Genomic DNA, 15,341 nt, shown 5'->3' with positions numbered 1-15,341 from the left:
ACCGTGGGACTTCTGGCTTTTCCCCAAAGTCAAAATGACCATGAAAAGTAAATATTTTGAATTGATTCAGGACATCGAGACAGCCACAACAGCGCAACTAAAGACACTCACAAGGAGGACTTCCAGAACTGCTTCAAAAAGTAGCAAGAATGATAGGATAAGTGTGTTCAAAGCAAGGGGGAGTATTTTGAGGGGGATTAATGGTAATGCGTCTTTTACTGCAATTTTTTAAAATTTAAACATTCTTTGTATTTTGTGATCACACCTTGGGTAGTCAATAATATTGTGATAACATGTGTCAGATGGTTGCTAGACTCATCAAGGTGATCACTGCTTTAGGTATATAAATGTGGAATAACTGGTATACACTGAAACTAATATAATATTGTATGTTAGCTATATTTTAATAAAAATCTTTAGAAAAGAATATTGCTGCATTGGGCCTCATTAAAATTAAGAATTCTTTTTCATTAAAAGAATTAACATTGTGAAAAGATAATGCACATAATGGGAAAAGAGGTTTACGACACAAAAAAGGCTCATATCTAGAACATATAAAAAAGTCCTAAACAGTTTGAAAAAGACAGATAATTCAATAGAAAACTTGGAAATAATTTTAAACAGGAAATTCACACAAAAATATCCAAATGGCCAATAAGCACAAAAAGGAGCAAGTTAAAACCTCTAACAAATCCAAGAGTTACTAAGGACAAAGAGCAACTTAAACTCATATACACTGAGTGTGTACATTAATAAAATCACTTCAAAAAACTATTTAGCAACATTCACTAAAGTTGAACATACCTTTTAAACCAGGAGTTCAATTTTTAGATACACACCTAACAGAAGAGCACACATATGAGTACAAAAAGACAGGTACAAGAACATTCATAGAAGCATGACTTAGAATAACTGAAACTACAAAGAATCTAATTTCCACCAACAGTAGTTTCCTCTAGGTTGTAAAGGAAATTTCGAGTAACAACTGACCAGGACTATACCAACCACTAAGTATATAAAAATAATAAAATATGGTCATTAGTAGAAGGGAAGACAAAAAGGACCCAAAAAAATGTAAAATAAGGTGTAACAAGCACAATCATGGTTGGAAAAGTGACAGCACAAAGGTGGGAATCATCGAGTTATGCTAATACTTTTATGTCAACAAAGCCGTTATCCTTCAGAAGCAGCAAAGGGAAGGCAGTAGTTGTTGGTATTTTGTAAATAAAATACTAAAAAGTCCAAGCAAGCAAAATTAAATGTAATTAAATAAAATGGCCTCTCTAGAATGTGACGTGTGACTGCAAGATTAAATTTTCTCTTTGTATATTAAAGAACCCGATGGAAAAGAAAACAATTAGGACTTAACCTTAATGAAGCACATGAGTGTTAGTATTCTTTCCAAGTTTAAATTGATAGATGACTTTCTGTTCATTTAATAAAGAAATTTAATAATAATGCATCTTTTGAATTAGTTAAATGTGGATTAACCAGAAATACTTGTGCTCGGTAATAATTTTGTTCATAAAATAATTTAGTTTGCTCAGGGTGTTGCTAATTTAAACAAGATGACCTACCCTGCACATGACATTCTTGCATTAACTAGGAGATTCTTGGCTAATAGCATCAGAATTTCCAAAGGAGATTCCAGAAGACACACACATAGTAGTGACATTATCATAACAAGCTTCACAGCCATCACTCACTAAGACCATTCTGGTACCTCTACCCTTTCATTCAGAAAAAAAGCCTCTGGAAGGAAAAAAAAAAAGAAAGAAAGAAATGAATGAACAGGGTTGAGGGAGTAGTTGGAATAAATTGCGAAACACGGAACATCTATGTTTCTCAGAATTGCCACTTCTCCTGTATAGTTTTAGCAAATGTTTGAATTTATTATATTATCTTTGCTTTTATGTTGTCTTGGGTGAGACTCATTTCCCTCTTTGCCTTTGAGTCATGGCTGCTAATGGGAATGATGACAACATGGGACTGAGTCATACAGTCAAGAAAGAAAGAAAAGCTCCCGGGGCCAATTATCATTTCTCCAGATGCCACAGCAGAGTTAAAGTAGCAATGGTTATAAATTATAAGTGCAGGTCCTTTCCTAACAACAATAGCAAAGTCAAACAGAGAACATCAATGGACAACTATGTACCAAATGTTTATTGTGTGTGATATACTGTGAGGGCAGGGTACAAAATAATCTTCGTGTCCTCTAGAAATCAGCAAACCAGCTCCAAAGAGAAGCCATAGACACATTAAAATTTAAAACACAAAACCTGGGTGAGGTTCACCAATGGTTAGTAAGGAGAGAATTTATTGAAAGGATAATAGATTTAAATTACTGTGATACATCAGAGTATACAAAATTTTCACCAGCATAGTTTGATTTAATCTTGACAATCTGAGAAACTGGTACTGTTATCTCTCTTTTACAGATGAGGGTTCAATGGCCCAGAAAGTGCAAATGTCACTCTCTCACAGTCACATAATGAGGCAGCCTCTCTCATGTTCTTGCTCTTACAAGGTCATTGCGTTATTGTGCTATGTTGAGATAGAACTAAGATTCTGAAGACCAGATGAAGCCACGAGTAGGCGCGATCGCCCTTGAAGGATCTGAGCATTGCCAGAGTCAAGAAACTGGAAAAGAAGGAAGTCTCCAGATAAGAACCCAGAATTCTGGCTTTTGGCCCATGGGAGAAGGAACTTTTATTCTTTAGGGCACCACCATGTCGATCCTATTCTTCAAGAAGGATGGAACCTCCGGACAATTGGTGTAAAATATGTGCACCACAAAGTGGCTCACCAGGAGCTCAAACGGGACAGGGCCAATCAGTCCCAGAGGGCAAACATTTTGTAAGCCTCACCAACTCGACTCATGGTAATAATTCTCTGGGTTGATTGGTTGGTTTACCCTTTTTTACCCTCACTCCACCCCAACCTTCAACATTTCATCTAAACGTGTTTTTCGTCTCTCAGTGGAGTTACAGAGGAAAAAAAGAGTCATGTATCCATTTCTGTACTCCTGAGACATTTGTGGTGGTGTCTTAGCTGAAGGTGAGTCTTAGCTAGGCTTACCTATTATTCTCGAAGTGAAAATCTCTCTATTAATAACTGTGGAGTGGTTGAGGTGATTTTATTATTAGGGAAGGCAGTATTTTCCTGACTGCCAGATAGGTTAGCAAATAACGAAATGGGAGTCCCAATCTTTAGTCCTCTGTCCTTTAGCTGCATTGTTCTTTCTAGTGCCACGCCCACCTGAATACAGACAGGGAATATGTAACAGTGCTTTTCATGAGGTAGGGACATAACTAATTGTTAACACTCCTCAGGAATTAGTTAACACTCCTCAGAGAATTCTCGATCCATGGAATAAAATCTGCTTGAATGTAATCAGAGAAGTAAGAAAATAATTAGAATGTCCTGACGACCACAGGGACCCAACAAGGTGAGTTTCAAAATGGCAGTGGTTGAATGCTGAATTCACTCATGGCTTCTTCTTTCAAAGTATTCATCTCTTTTGTGTCTCTCTATTCTATCTCCTACATTAAAAGGAGACCTTGGAGTTGAAAACTGCCCACCAGCAAACCACCACATCCATTGGCCACTTGGTACACAGTGTGATTATGGAGACATTCTACAATTCACCCGTATACGGGTACATCAGCCTTTTTATTTCACAACCACAGCTGTATGCCATTCATAGTTGTTAGCTAAGACATGTTAATGCAGTCCCCTGTATCCTTAGTCTTCTCAAAAACTTTTGCAACTTCTGTGCTTGAAATGACTAACCTCTAAAGGAGTTGGGTTTGTTTACCTCCATCAATATTTCACTCAGAACTAAATTTTAAATTTGTTAGTGTTGTAACTGCTGAGTTGTTCTTTAGCAAATGTGACAGGAAGATATATTGCAGTTTCAAACCAAAGACTAATATAAAATTATGAACTATTTATGCAAGATGCCACTTCACATTAGCAGAAATATTTGAGGTTAAATCTACCTTAAATACACTTATAAAACCCATAATAATTTACTCAAAGACATTTGTTTCCCACAAGTGATCTACAAGTAACTCTGCTTTGCTTCCCCAGATAAAGATGACCTAAAAAATAAAAAATGAAAAAAGAAAGAAAAAGAACTGTTTTTAAACAGAACTTAGGTTATACAATTATGAGACGGTTTTATCTTATGGTTCATAAACTGGTTCTGAAGGTAATTCCAAGAAAGTGACTTTAAATTCTGTGAGCTAATCACTGTCTAGTTTCCCAAGGTGACTATTTTCAAGGGTACAATACCAACTTGCCTTTATAGGCTTTGAAGTGTCTGTTTAAAAAAATGGATCTTTCTACTTAAAAATTATATATGCCCATGATTCAGATAAAATATACTCACAATTTTCAACAATAGTAAGTACCAACTTCATTGACTTCAAAGCAAAACAATTTTTAAAAACATACCAAAACATTATCAGATTTTATCTTGGGGTGGGGGGTAGAGGAGGAGTATTGTTATTTTGATTTCCTTTGTGGCTTTCTGTATTTTCCACATTAAGAATGTATTTCTTTTATAATAAGAAAAAATTAAAAATTATTTGTAAAGTAAGCTTATTCACATTGTACTCTGGGGATGTTAAGCAGTACCATTATTCTTTCTGAGAAAACTCAAAATTTCCCTTCAGGAGGGAAAAACAAGGTTTATATAAGAATTATATAACCAGACTCTGGTTGGCACCCTATTGAAAGAATTTTCTTTGAGTGACATTTATGATCCAAAATATTAATTCAGCACACTTTAATTTTCTGTGCTCTGAGTGGTGCATTACTTTCCTCTCATTCACTTCCAAGGAGTTCTGTGCGTGAACAAGCTATCCAGGGAATGGAACTCAAACCGGGCCTAGTATCTTCTGTCATGGTTCTCTTCATGGTTTGTGTAGCACAGGATTCTTTTTAGCCAGGAAAGCATTTGTTTATTAAGTTTTCCTTAAAATGCCTGTGGGTTTAAATTGAGGAGGACTTCTTTAGAGAAAAAGCATGCAGGGAGGTTTTCATAACACAAAACAGTTGAGAAAAATGGAAAGGCTTTATACATCCATTTGATTCTCTCATTCATAGTAATGTTACTTGTTCAACTTGGGACATGGACAAGCCTCTTCTTCATTCTTTTTAAGGTTCTTTTTAAATAGGTATCCATTAAAAAACATTCTACATGCTTGTAATGTAATTAAAAACTCAGCTTTTTCATTGCCTTTACAACTTTCCTCTTCATTCCTGTTGACATTAGCCCCGCTGGTTCAGGTGACAATACAAAACCTGATTTAACAGCTTTATATTAATGAATGAACCTTCAAAGTCAGGTTCTTCTGGTTTTCATCATTTCCCCCCAGCTCCATAAGGAACTATTATTAGGGAATCAACAAGTGCTATTTCTCTAAATATATGAGTCAATTTTTTGCCCTCTAATATATGTAGTATTATCAACATGACACTTGGGCTAGACATAAAAGTCTGACTTTGCCAGTGGATATGAACTTAGTAATGCAGCAAAAGTAAAATAAAAAATTTCCCATGTGGTTTTTGATTAGACAATTAGCTGCTAAGCTTTATGCAACTACATTTTTAAAGGGCAATTCACCTCCATTTTATTTTCTTTATGTTCAGGGGCATCAATCTCTACCTAAATAGCAAATGTGAAATGGTTTTATTTAAGAAAGAGTATTAGTTAAGCAACCTGTGGAACCTTTCACACCTTTGTGTGATTCTTTTCCCTTTAGCATGGGTGGAAACTGTGACTTACTTCTAACCAACCGAATACAGCTAAGGTGATGGGATGTACACAATTAGACAAGATTGTAATGGCCATCTTGAGAGGACACCCTCTCTCCTTTTGAAGAAGCAGCTGCCATGTTGTGAGCTGACCCACGTTGAGGGCCATATGATAAGCAACTAAAGAGGGCTTCTGGCCAGCAGTCAACAAGAAACTGAAGCTTTCAGTCCAATAGCCTGTAAGAAACTGAAAGCTGCCAACAACCACACGAGCTTGAAAGCGGACCCTTCCCCAGTCTTGCCTTAGTTGAAACTGGAGCCCCAGCCAACACCTTCATAGCAGCATTGAGAGACCCTGAAGCAGAGCCTGTACTCTTACCTCCTACAAACTACAGTATGAGATATAATAAATATGTTTTGGTTTCAGCTGCTAAGTTTGTATTATGTATTAAGCATACATAATAATAGAGAGGATGCGGTCAAAGGGAGAAATGTCAAACCGTAGGTGATGACAAAACACAGGGAATTACTTCAGGAGGTAGAGGAGGTGAAGGGGAGGAAGGGGTCAGTGGAAATGAGGTCAACACAGAAAACAGGTTGAGTTGTCTGTTCTGCAATGACCAGTAAGTCATATATGCAACGAACTTCAGACTTTAAAGACTTATGATAAAAGCAGGTACTGAGACCTCTTAGCAGTGCATATAAAGAAAGATGTGCCTCAGACTGATCATGAGAAGGTGAGCACAGTGCTGGGATAAAAGTCATCACAGCCCAGCTCTTTTGAAAGCACCGTGGTGAACTGATTTGGGCATGGCCTTTGGACATGTTTGTGTTTATACCACAGCTCTTTGATTTAGTGGCCATGTGGCCATGGGAAATTTTCTTCTGCTCACTGAGGTTTTGTTTTTCATATGCAAAATGCATTTATTTCATTGTAGGGTTGATACAATGATTAAATGAGATGATAGATGTAAAACACTTATTGCTGCACTTGGCATACAGTAAAGGGGCTCAGATATAGGGTTTTCACACAAGAAACTTCACTTCACAAAAATAATTGATCAAATGAATTCAAAGACTAAAGGGAAACGTCACATAGGTGGTTGAAGAGAGAAAGCTTTTAGAAGAACCTATATGAAAAAAATAGCCACTCATCTATGAAATGCCTTATGTCCCAGCAGAGATCAAGAAAGAGGAAAATGCTAGTTTTAAAAGAAATGAGATAAGGCAGGATTACAAACTTATAGAATGCAACACTGAATTTCAGAAATACGATCTCATTTTGCCCCTGAAGAGATACTAAATCATTATTCTCACCTCACAAAATCAACACATTTTTAAGTTTCTTTTCCTAACTGTGAGTGGACTTTATTTTATGACTGTCTTCGTGTGTAGTGCTGGCTTTTAGGTTGGTCTCACAAGGAGAGTCTCTTACTTTTTCAGGATGAAAATAAAACCATTCTTTCTCAGGTGCATATTAATCATGTTAAGTTATTCTTTAAAAGCAATAAACAATGCACATGTGGTGATCAGGAGAGAATTATTTTTCATAGGAAAATAAAGTCTGGCTCCATATGTTTTGGATTCATGCTCCCAAAAATAAACCCACAATTCTCCATTCCTTCACCAAAAAGGAAAAAAATAATCATCTGTTTTAAAGGATGTGGAATCCTTACATTTCAGTTAATTTACACTTATAACTATCCAAATATATTTCAAGAACTAGCTAATATTTGAGAATATATATTTCAGATATTTCAAATAGCAAAATCACATTTTATGCAATGTAAATAAACCAAAACACCAAAAGGTTGAATCTTGATGAACCTATAGTTTTATGAAATACAAACAGATTTTAAAGTTAAAAAGCTTTCTCTTATACTCAACACATATTCTAAATTTACGCATGTAAAAATATCTGTAATGTCTACAAAATGCCCAGGTGTTTACAACAGTTAATAAATGAAAATGTTTGCAGAAATTCAGGCCCTTAGGCAGGACATAAAATTTAGACATATTTCCAACAAAGAACTGAAGAACTTCTTTATAAGTAAGCCACTCATTTTGAAAATAAATGGATACTTGCAATTCACAAATCTTAGAATAAGGTAGAATCTGTGGTCTCAAACCACACCACACAAATAATTTTTTAATTATATCACATTCTATCAAATCAGATATATTGTTGCCTTAGATGTAATGGTTTCTTTGGTCCTAAAATTTAATGGCTACATTTTTGTTTTAATCTGTCAGAACATTCTTTCACAAATATATCTGTCCCCTTCCAGACCAAATAACCACAAGACTATTGCAAATCCACATTTTTAAGTACACGATAAAGGTTTTTATAACATAACATTTTTCAGGGCAATTACTTACAAGATAAATAACGTTTTAAACGTGTATTTGAAAATGTTGAAATGATCATATATTTAGGTTTGATCTAACTAGCTTCATATTGCATTTATCTTTTATATTTTAAAGAAATGTTTTCCCAGATTGTCGAATTGCCAAAATTGTACACAGCTTAGTTTCTTTGAGGATTAGTTCTGTGTCTTGATTAAGGTAGACTGTTTTGAATAAATAAGTCTTAGCGTTTTTACATTACACTTGAATTAAACAGATCTACAAATAGAGCATGTTTTCATTCAATCATTAGTAAATGTTCATTTGCATATGTTGTTTTCATGGTTTAGTTGCCAAACATTTCATTAAATGATAAATAGATACTCATTGAGGAATTAAACTTTCCTACAGGGTGGTCTTCATATGAGTCAAAGCCAGCAAATTAATGTTTAGTTTCCAAAACACCTAATGCACACAAAAGTAATTCTATAGCTGTGTGGGCTTTCAATTCTGTGAATTTATAATGTCTTCCACATTTTATTAATTGTTTACATAGTTAAAGTATTATACTTTCTCATATCATTTACATAAGGTTGAGATACAAATGAGTTAATTTACTTGATGTAATCATTAATTACTGAATCATCTCAGTTGTGATCGTTCTGTTTATGAGGTAATTTCATGATGCAGACTGTTTTCCATTATTTTATAATTAAGTACCATTTCTGCACACCCTCTGGTCCCATTAGCTCACCCACCCAATTTCATTGAAGGAAAATGTATTAGCAAATTACACCACTGCAGCTGATTCAGGTATTATAAGAAATTGACGTTTACCAAGGAAAAACTCTAGTGTGCACTATAAAAATAACAGTTTAAGTCACTATCATTAAATAAGGCCATTTTTTATTCAAAAAAAGAAGTTTGAATTGACAAGATTCAATTGCAAGATACAAAACTTCCAGCCATCAGAAGAAATCTATATGAGAGACTCCTGTGGCAAATGCCCAGAGGTCTCCATTCCGATTTAATTCCTCTCATTGACACCAACTGTAGTCAACGTGCAGAGAGCAAATCATTGAGTTGGGGATGCTTAATGGTGCATCATCAGTCTTGGAGACTCAAAGACACATATGAGATGTGGGGCTGGCCGCACAAAAGGGGCTACGTGATAACGACTTTTCACAGCCCTGCAATTGTAGCCAGGGGCAGTGAATGTTACAGATAGAATCCATCTGATTTAGACATGATTCTATCATGATTCCGACAACATCGAGGACCAACTGTAGATATTTAGTAAAAGCCAACTATCTGTAAGGAAATTCATGTAAAGGCCATCTAATTGGTGATGATACTCTTAAGAAATTTGATATCTAGCAATAAAATTTTATTCAGTTGAATTGAATTAGAAATTATAATGTGTAAAGAAATAAGGAATAATTAATACATAGTCTTTAAAAGTTGTTTTATAATGAATTATATATAGCATAACAACTATAGTGAATTATAAATAAATTAAATGTAATGTAATGAAAATAAATTACTTATAGAATTACAATTCTATTTCATATGCATTAATGAATTAAGCCACAGTTATCTACATCTACATAGTAACTTTAAGAGAAAATATCATGGGGAAGAAGCTTGAAAAGGCAACATAACCTAAGATGGTAATGGATGTGTGATTATGGTTATCATTTCATAATATACAGTTAATCCTCACTTAACTTCATTGATAAGTTCTTGGAAACTACAATTTTTAGTGAACCAATGTATAAAGAAGTCAATTTTCCTATAGACTAATTATATATAAACAAAATTTAAGTTCCTACGGCATATTTCTGGTCACCAAAAAAATCACCACCTTTCTAAATAAAGACCGAAACCACTTTTAATATTAAACATTAAAATAAACATGACCTAGCCATACATTTAACAAAGATTCATAAAAACAAGATCATTATTTCCCAATCTTATTAGTGCCCGTTCAAATTCACAAAGTGAACATATGAATTTATCCCCTCTCATTCCTCAGCTCCCATTAAAATACAAATACAGCAATCTTTTAAATGAAGGGGTAAACACAGGGCAGTGAGAAGAACAGGAGGGAGTTTATCAATGGATGAACTATTTCAACACAGTTCTAGAATGTGGAAAGACGTGGAGGAGTAGAGCAGGCTTAGAAGAGACACAACCCAGAAAAAATATGGAGAGGCTGCAGCTGAGGAGGGAGCTATTCTGCCCTTCAGAATTTGGGAGGGGTTATAGACTTAAGGATGCCAGGTGTGATGGGCAGCAGAGTGCAACATAGGGCTGAAAACAGAAGCCTTTATTGAAAGTGTGCTGCTGATTTCCCCATCCTTATATTCAGGATACACCACAGCCAGGTGTTACCCTCCAGGCAAAAAGAAAGAAAAAAAAGTAGAAGAAGGGTTTTTCTGTGTGTTTTCTAAATAAATTTAACACACTGTCTAGCATAAACAAAAAAAGTAACTGTTGCTCTTGGAGCATAAGGCAAAAACATTCTGAGAGTCAGCATTCCACAGGGCAATGGCAGAGTGGGGAAGAAGGCCTGGGCATGGCTGAAGATATAAAAGGTGGTGGACAGGGCTAAAAAGGGTTGATGTAAGAAGGGGAAATGTAATTAGGATTATTACTCATAATGAAGGGCAAACATGGAAAATGACTGAAATAAACTCCCGCCAACTACTTCATGAGGGTACAGACTATATTAAGCTATAGGTCTAAGGAGGCATAAAGATATAACCATAGTTTGACAATAAAAAAACTGAAATGAATTCCCCACTGACTTGTTGACTGAGCTGGTTATATCATAAATTTTTAAAGGAATTGAGTTGGTTATCAACCCCCCCGCAGCCCCCCCCCCAAAAAAAAAAGATATTGTAAGACTTGTAAGACTTCTGCTTCTGGCCAAGATGGAGTAACAGGGACCAGATTTATCACACCATCTGAAATAACAGTTAATGAGAACTAAAAAAAAAAAAAAAAAAAAAAAAAAACTGGACAAGGTTTTCAGGCATTGCACATCAACTAAAGTAAGCAGAGGACATTGATCCCTGAAAGGGGGAAACAAACAAGGTGAGCCCTGTCACCATCCCAGCTTACTGCCCAGACAGATTTTCCAGGCTGCCGTACAGGCCGGAGGAATCCAAACAGAACCATGCAGTAACCTTGAGTTGAGGAGAGACACACAGAGTCTAGAAAGACCAAGCACTGGAGTTCAAAATGCAGACTCCTGGAGAAAAGACAGCTGCAAAGAAAAAGAGCTCTGGACATCCACAGAGGAAACTCCTCAAGTTTTCAGCTGAGTATTTACGAGGAGCATATGACTGTGCAGAAATTACCTGAGGAAAGGAAAATAACCACTTGAAAGGAGCAGATACTCAGAGCTGAGACAGGTGTAAGGATATTTCATGTTCCAAACAGCCAGAGGGGAAAACCTCATAACTCAAGAAAAATTGGGTAGAGCACCAGTACACTGGCATTGCCTCAGTAGTGGAGAAAATTAGCCTTAGATTAAAGGTGATTCTGGTTTTACCTTACAAGGTTTAACAACAGGCTTGAAAAGATCAAACTGTTACCAAATCACTTAACTGCATTTCAGAGCAAAACTCAAGACTAGTTATCAGAATATAATATTAAGCACCTAACAAGGTAAAAAATCACAATGTTTGGGATTTAATAAAAAATTACCAGGCATGCAAAGAAGTAGGATAATGGAAACCATAATAAGGAGAAAAATCAATGAATAAACACAGTCCCAGAACTGGCATAGACGATAAAATTGTCAAACAAGGACATTAAAACAATTATTTTAACTATATTCTCTATGTTCAAGAATGTAGAGGAAAGATTGAGCAGGTAAAGTAAAGATTTGAAACATTTAAAAAAGATCCAAATCAAATTTTTGAGATAAAAAAATACAATGCTTAAAATAATAAAAAAATAATAAATGGGGATTGAATAAATAGCAGATTAAACAATGAAGAATTAAAGATTGGTCAATTTAAAGGTACAGAAACTATCTAAAATAAAATACAGAGAGAATAGAGTTTAGGAAAAAATGAAGAGAGCTTCAGTGAGCTGTGGAATACTTTGAATTGGCCTAATATACATATAATTAGAGTCCCCAAAGGAGGAGAAAAAAATTGAAGACATATGCCAAAGTTTTTCCAAATGATGAAATCTATAAACACACGAATTCAAGAAGCTCAACAAACCCCAAGCACAAGAAACAAGAAAACTATAAGGTACATTAGAATTAAAAGGGCTTAAACCCACCAATGAAAGAAAAAATGTGACAAGCAACCAACCGGGGGTGGGGGGTGGGGTAAGCACATTATATACAAAGAAACAAAATAAGAATGAGAATAGTTCTCATTGGAAAAATATAATTAAGAAGACAGTGGAGCAGTACCTTTAAAGTACTGGGGGGAAAATCCCCCTCACCCAAAATTCTATACCCAGCAAAAATGTCTCTCAATAAACAAAGGCAAAATAAAGACTTTTTCAGACATACCAAAGCTGAAAATAAAATCACCAGTATCTGTCCCTTACTACAAGAACTGATAACACCTGTTCTTCAGGCAGAAGAAAAATTCTACACTAAGGAATGAAAACCACCTAAAATGGTAAATATATGTGTGTAAATATAAAAGATTTTTATTTTTATTTTTAAATATCTCTAAAAGATAAATATCTATCTAAAAAATAACAATACACACATAAGTTATAACATATGTGGAGCAAATGCTGGCAGGGAGAAATGAAAGTATACTGTTAAGGTTTTTATATTATACATGAAGTGGTATAATATTAACTGAAGATACACTGTGATAAGCTAAAGATACTCCAAACTATAAAGTACATAATAAAAGAAAAAAATTATAGCTAATAAGCCAATAAAAGAGAAGAATGGAATAAATAAAAGTAATCCAAAAGAAGAGAAAAAGAATAAAAAGGGAATGAACAATAGATGGAACAAATGAAAAATAATAGTGTGATGGATTTTAAACCCAACTGGATCAGTAATCACATCAAATGTAAGGGTCTAAATACCTCAGTTAAAAGTTATGAGTTGTCACATTGACAAAAATAAGCAAAACTCAACTATATGCTCCCCACAATAAATGCACTTTAAATATAAAGACAGAAATAAGTTAAAAGTAAAAGGATGGAAAAAACATCTGTTAACACTAATCAAGAGAAAGAGTGGTTGTTTTAATAACAAAGTAGATTTTAGAGCAAAGATTATTACCAAAGTAGATTAATAGCAAAGTAGATTTTAGAGCAAAGAAATACAGAAGGATATTTCATAAAAACAAAAGGGGCAATTCATCAGGAGATATAACAATCCTAAATGCTTATGCACCCTATTAACAGAGCTTGAAAATATTTGAAACAAATACTGATAGAACTGCAAGAAGAAACTGAAAACTCCATATTATAATGAGAGATGTCAATATTCCTCTCTCAATAACTGATAGAACAAGTAGACAGAAAATCAATGAGACAGAAGACTGAACAACACTATCTACCAAATGAACTTAATATTTATAGAACACTCCACCCAACAACAGCAAAATATACATTCTTTTCAATTGCACATAGACTCTTTACCAACATAGGCCATTTTCATTCCCATTAAAAAGTCCCAAAATTTTCAAAAAGAATTAATTCATACACATTATACTTTCTGATTAAAATGGAATTGAATTAGAATCAACAACAGAAAGGTCTCAAAAGAATCCCCCAAGTACATAGAAACTAAATAAAACACTTTCAATAACCTGTGAGTCAAAGAAGGATTCAAACGGAAAATTAGAAATTATTTTGAATTGAATGAAACTGCAAACACACCATTTCAAAATGTGTCAGATATGGCTAAAGAGATATTAAGAAGAAACTATATAGTGCTAAGTGCCTACATTGGAAAAAAAGAGAGGTCTCAAATTGATGACCTCAGGTTCCATTTCAAGAAACTAGCAAAATCAGAGCAAATGAAACCCAAAGGAAGCAGAAGAAAGTAAACAATAAGCATCAGAGGGGTAGTCGGAGATTCAAGATGGCCGAGTATATAAACACCAAGCCTGCGTCCTTCCGTGAACACATTAAAATTAAAACTAAATTATAGAACAATCAACCTGGAGAATCATCTGAAGTCTAGCCACAGAAGTCCTATGACTGAAAACATGAAAAAGCCATGTTGAGACTGGAGGAGAGGCAGAGACACAGAACAGGCCTCATACCTCCCTCCGTGTGGTGGTTGAGAATCAGGAGGGATATCTCAGCCATGGAGTTTCCCCACGGTGGAATGAGAGACCACAGCCCCCACACCAGGATCCCCAGCCAAGAGTACTGGTGCCAGGAAGGGGAGCCCTGACAACATCTGGCTGTGAAAAACAGTGGGGATTCCGACCATATGAGTGGGATGAAAACTTCAGGAAACCCAGACGTCCTCTTAAACAGCCCTCTCACAAACTCACTCGATGGCTTGCAGGCACTCACCTTGGGCTCTGGCGGAGGTACAGTGAATCAGGCGACGTCGGAGTCATACGGTGGGTGAGGGGGCAGACTGAGGTGTATCGTTTTGAGGGGAGGCCTGGAGGACAGTCGGCATCTTCTTTTGTGAGGTCCTCCTCCTGTGAAGTCAGCAGGTGGCTGCCATCTTCAATCTGTTAAGCCCTCCCCCTATGCTTATGGTCAAATCTGAATCTGATTGGCCTGGTGAACTCCGCTGACTCACCCTGCTGACCCCACCCCACCCAACTCCCCCAACACTGGAGGCACTTTCTCCATGAGCAGCCAGCCCCACCCATATTGTACTCTTTCTTGGAAAACTATTAGAGTCTGGCAGGCCCCTGGCAGGTGGTGAATGGTCTCTGTGTGCTCTGAGACTTGCTGGGTAGCTCTAGGCGCAGTGCTGGCACCAAACCAGAATTTACATTAACCTGGTGACCACACCTTTTCCCAATCTAGTGACTCCCTGAGATTCTGCCTCACCCAATTTACATACTGCACGAAGCTGAACCTTAAGGGAGCTGGCAGCTGGCAGCAGACTTCTGAGTGTCCTGGCTTTTTGCAGAGCTACCCCAGGACTATTTGGGATTCTCTGCACTTCCTAGACTCATATGTCTATTTCCTTTGTCAGGTTAGGAAAGCTTTCAGTCATTATTTCTTCAATAGGTTCTCAATCTCTTGCTTTCTCTCTT

The sequence above is a fragment of the Rhinolophus sinicus genome, chromosome 15 (genome assembly GCF_057876585.1).
Source record: "Rhinolophus sinicus isolate RSI-liver-muscle chromosome 15, RSI-T2T, whole genome shotgun sequence".
In the NCBI taxonomy this organism is placed as follows: Eukaryota; Metazoa; Chordata; class Mammalia; order Chiroptera; family Rhinolophidae; genus Rhinolophus; species Rhinolophus sinicus.
The sequence above is the reverse complement of the archived record's forward strand: the minus strand, read 5'-3'. Positions refer to the sequence as shown.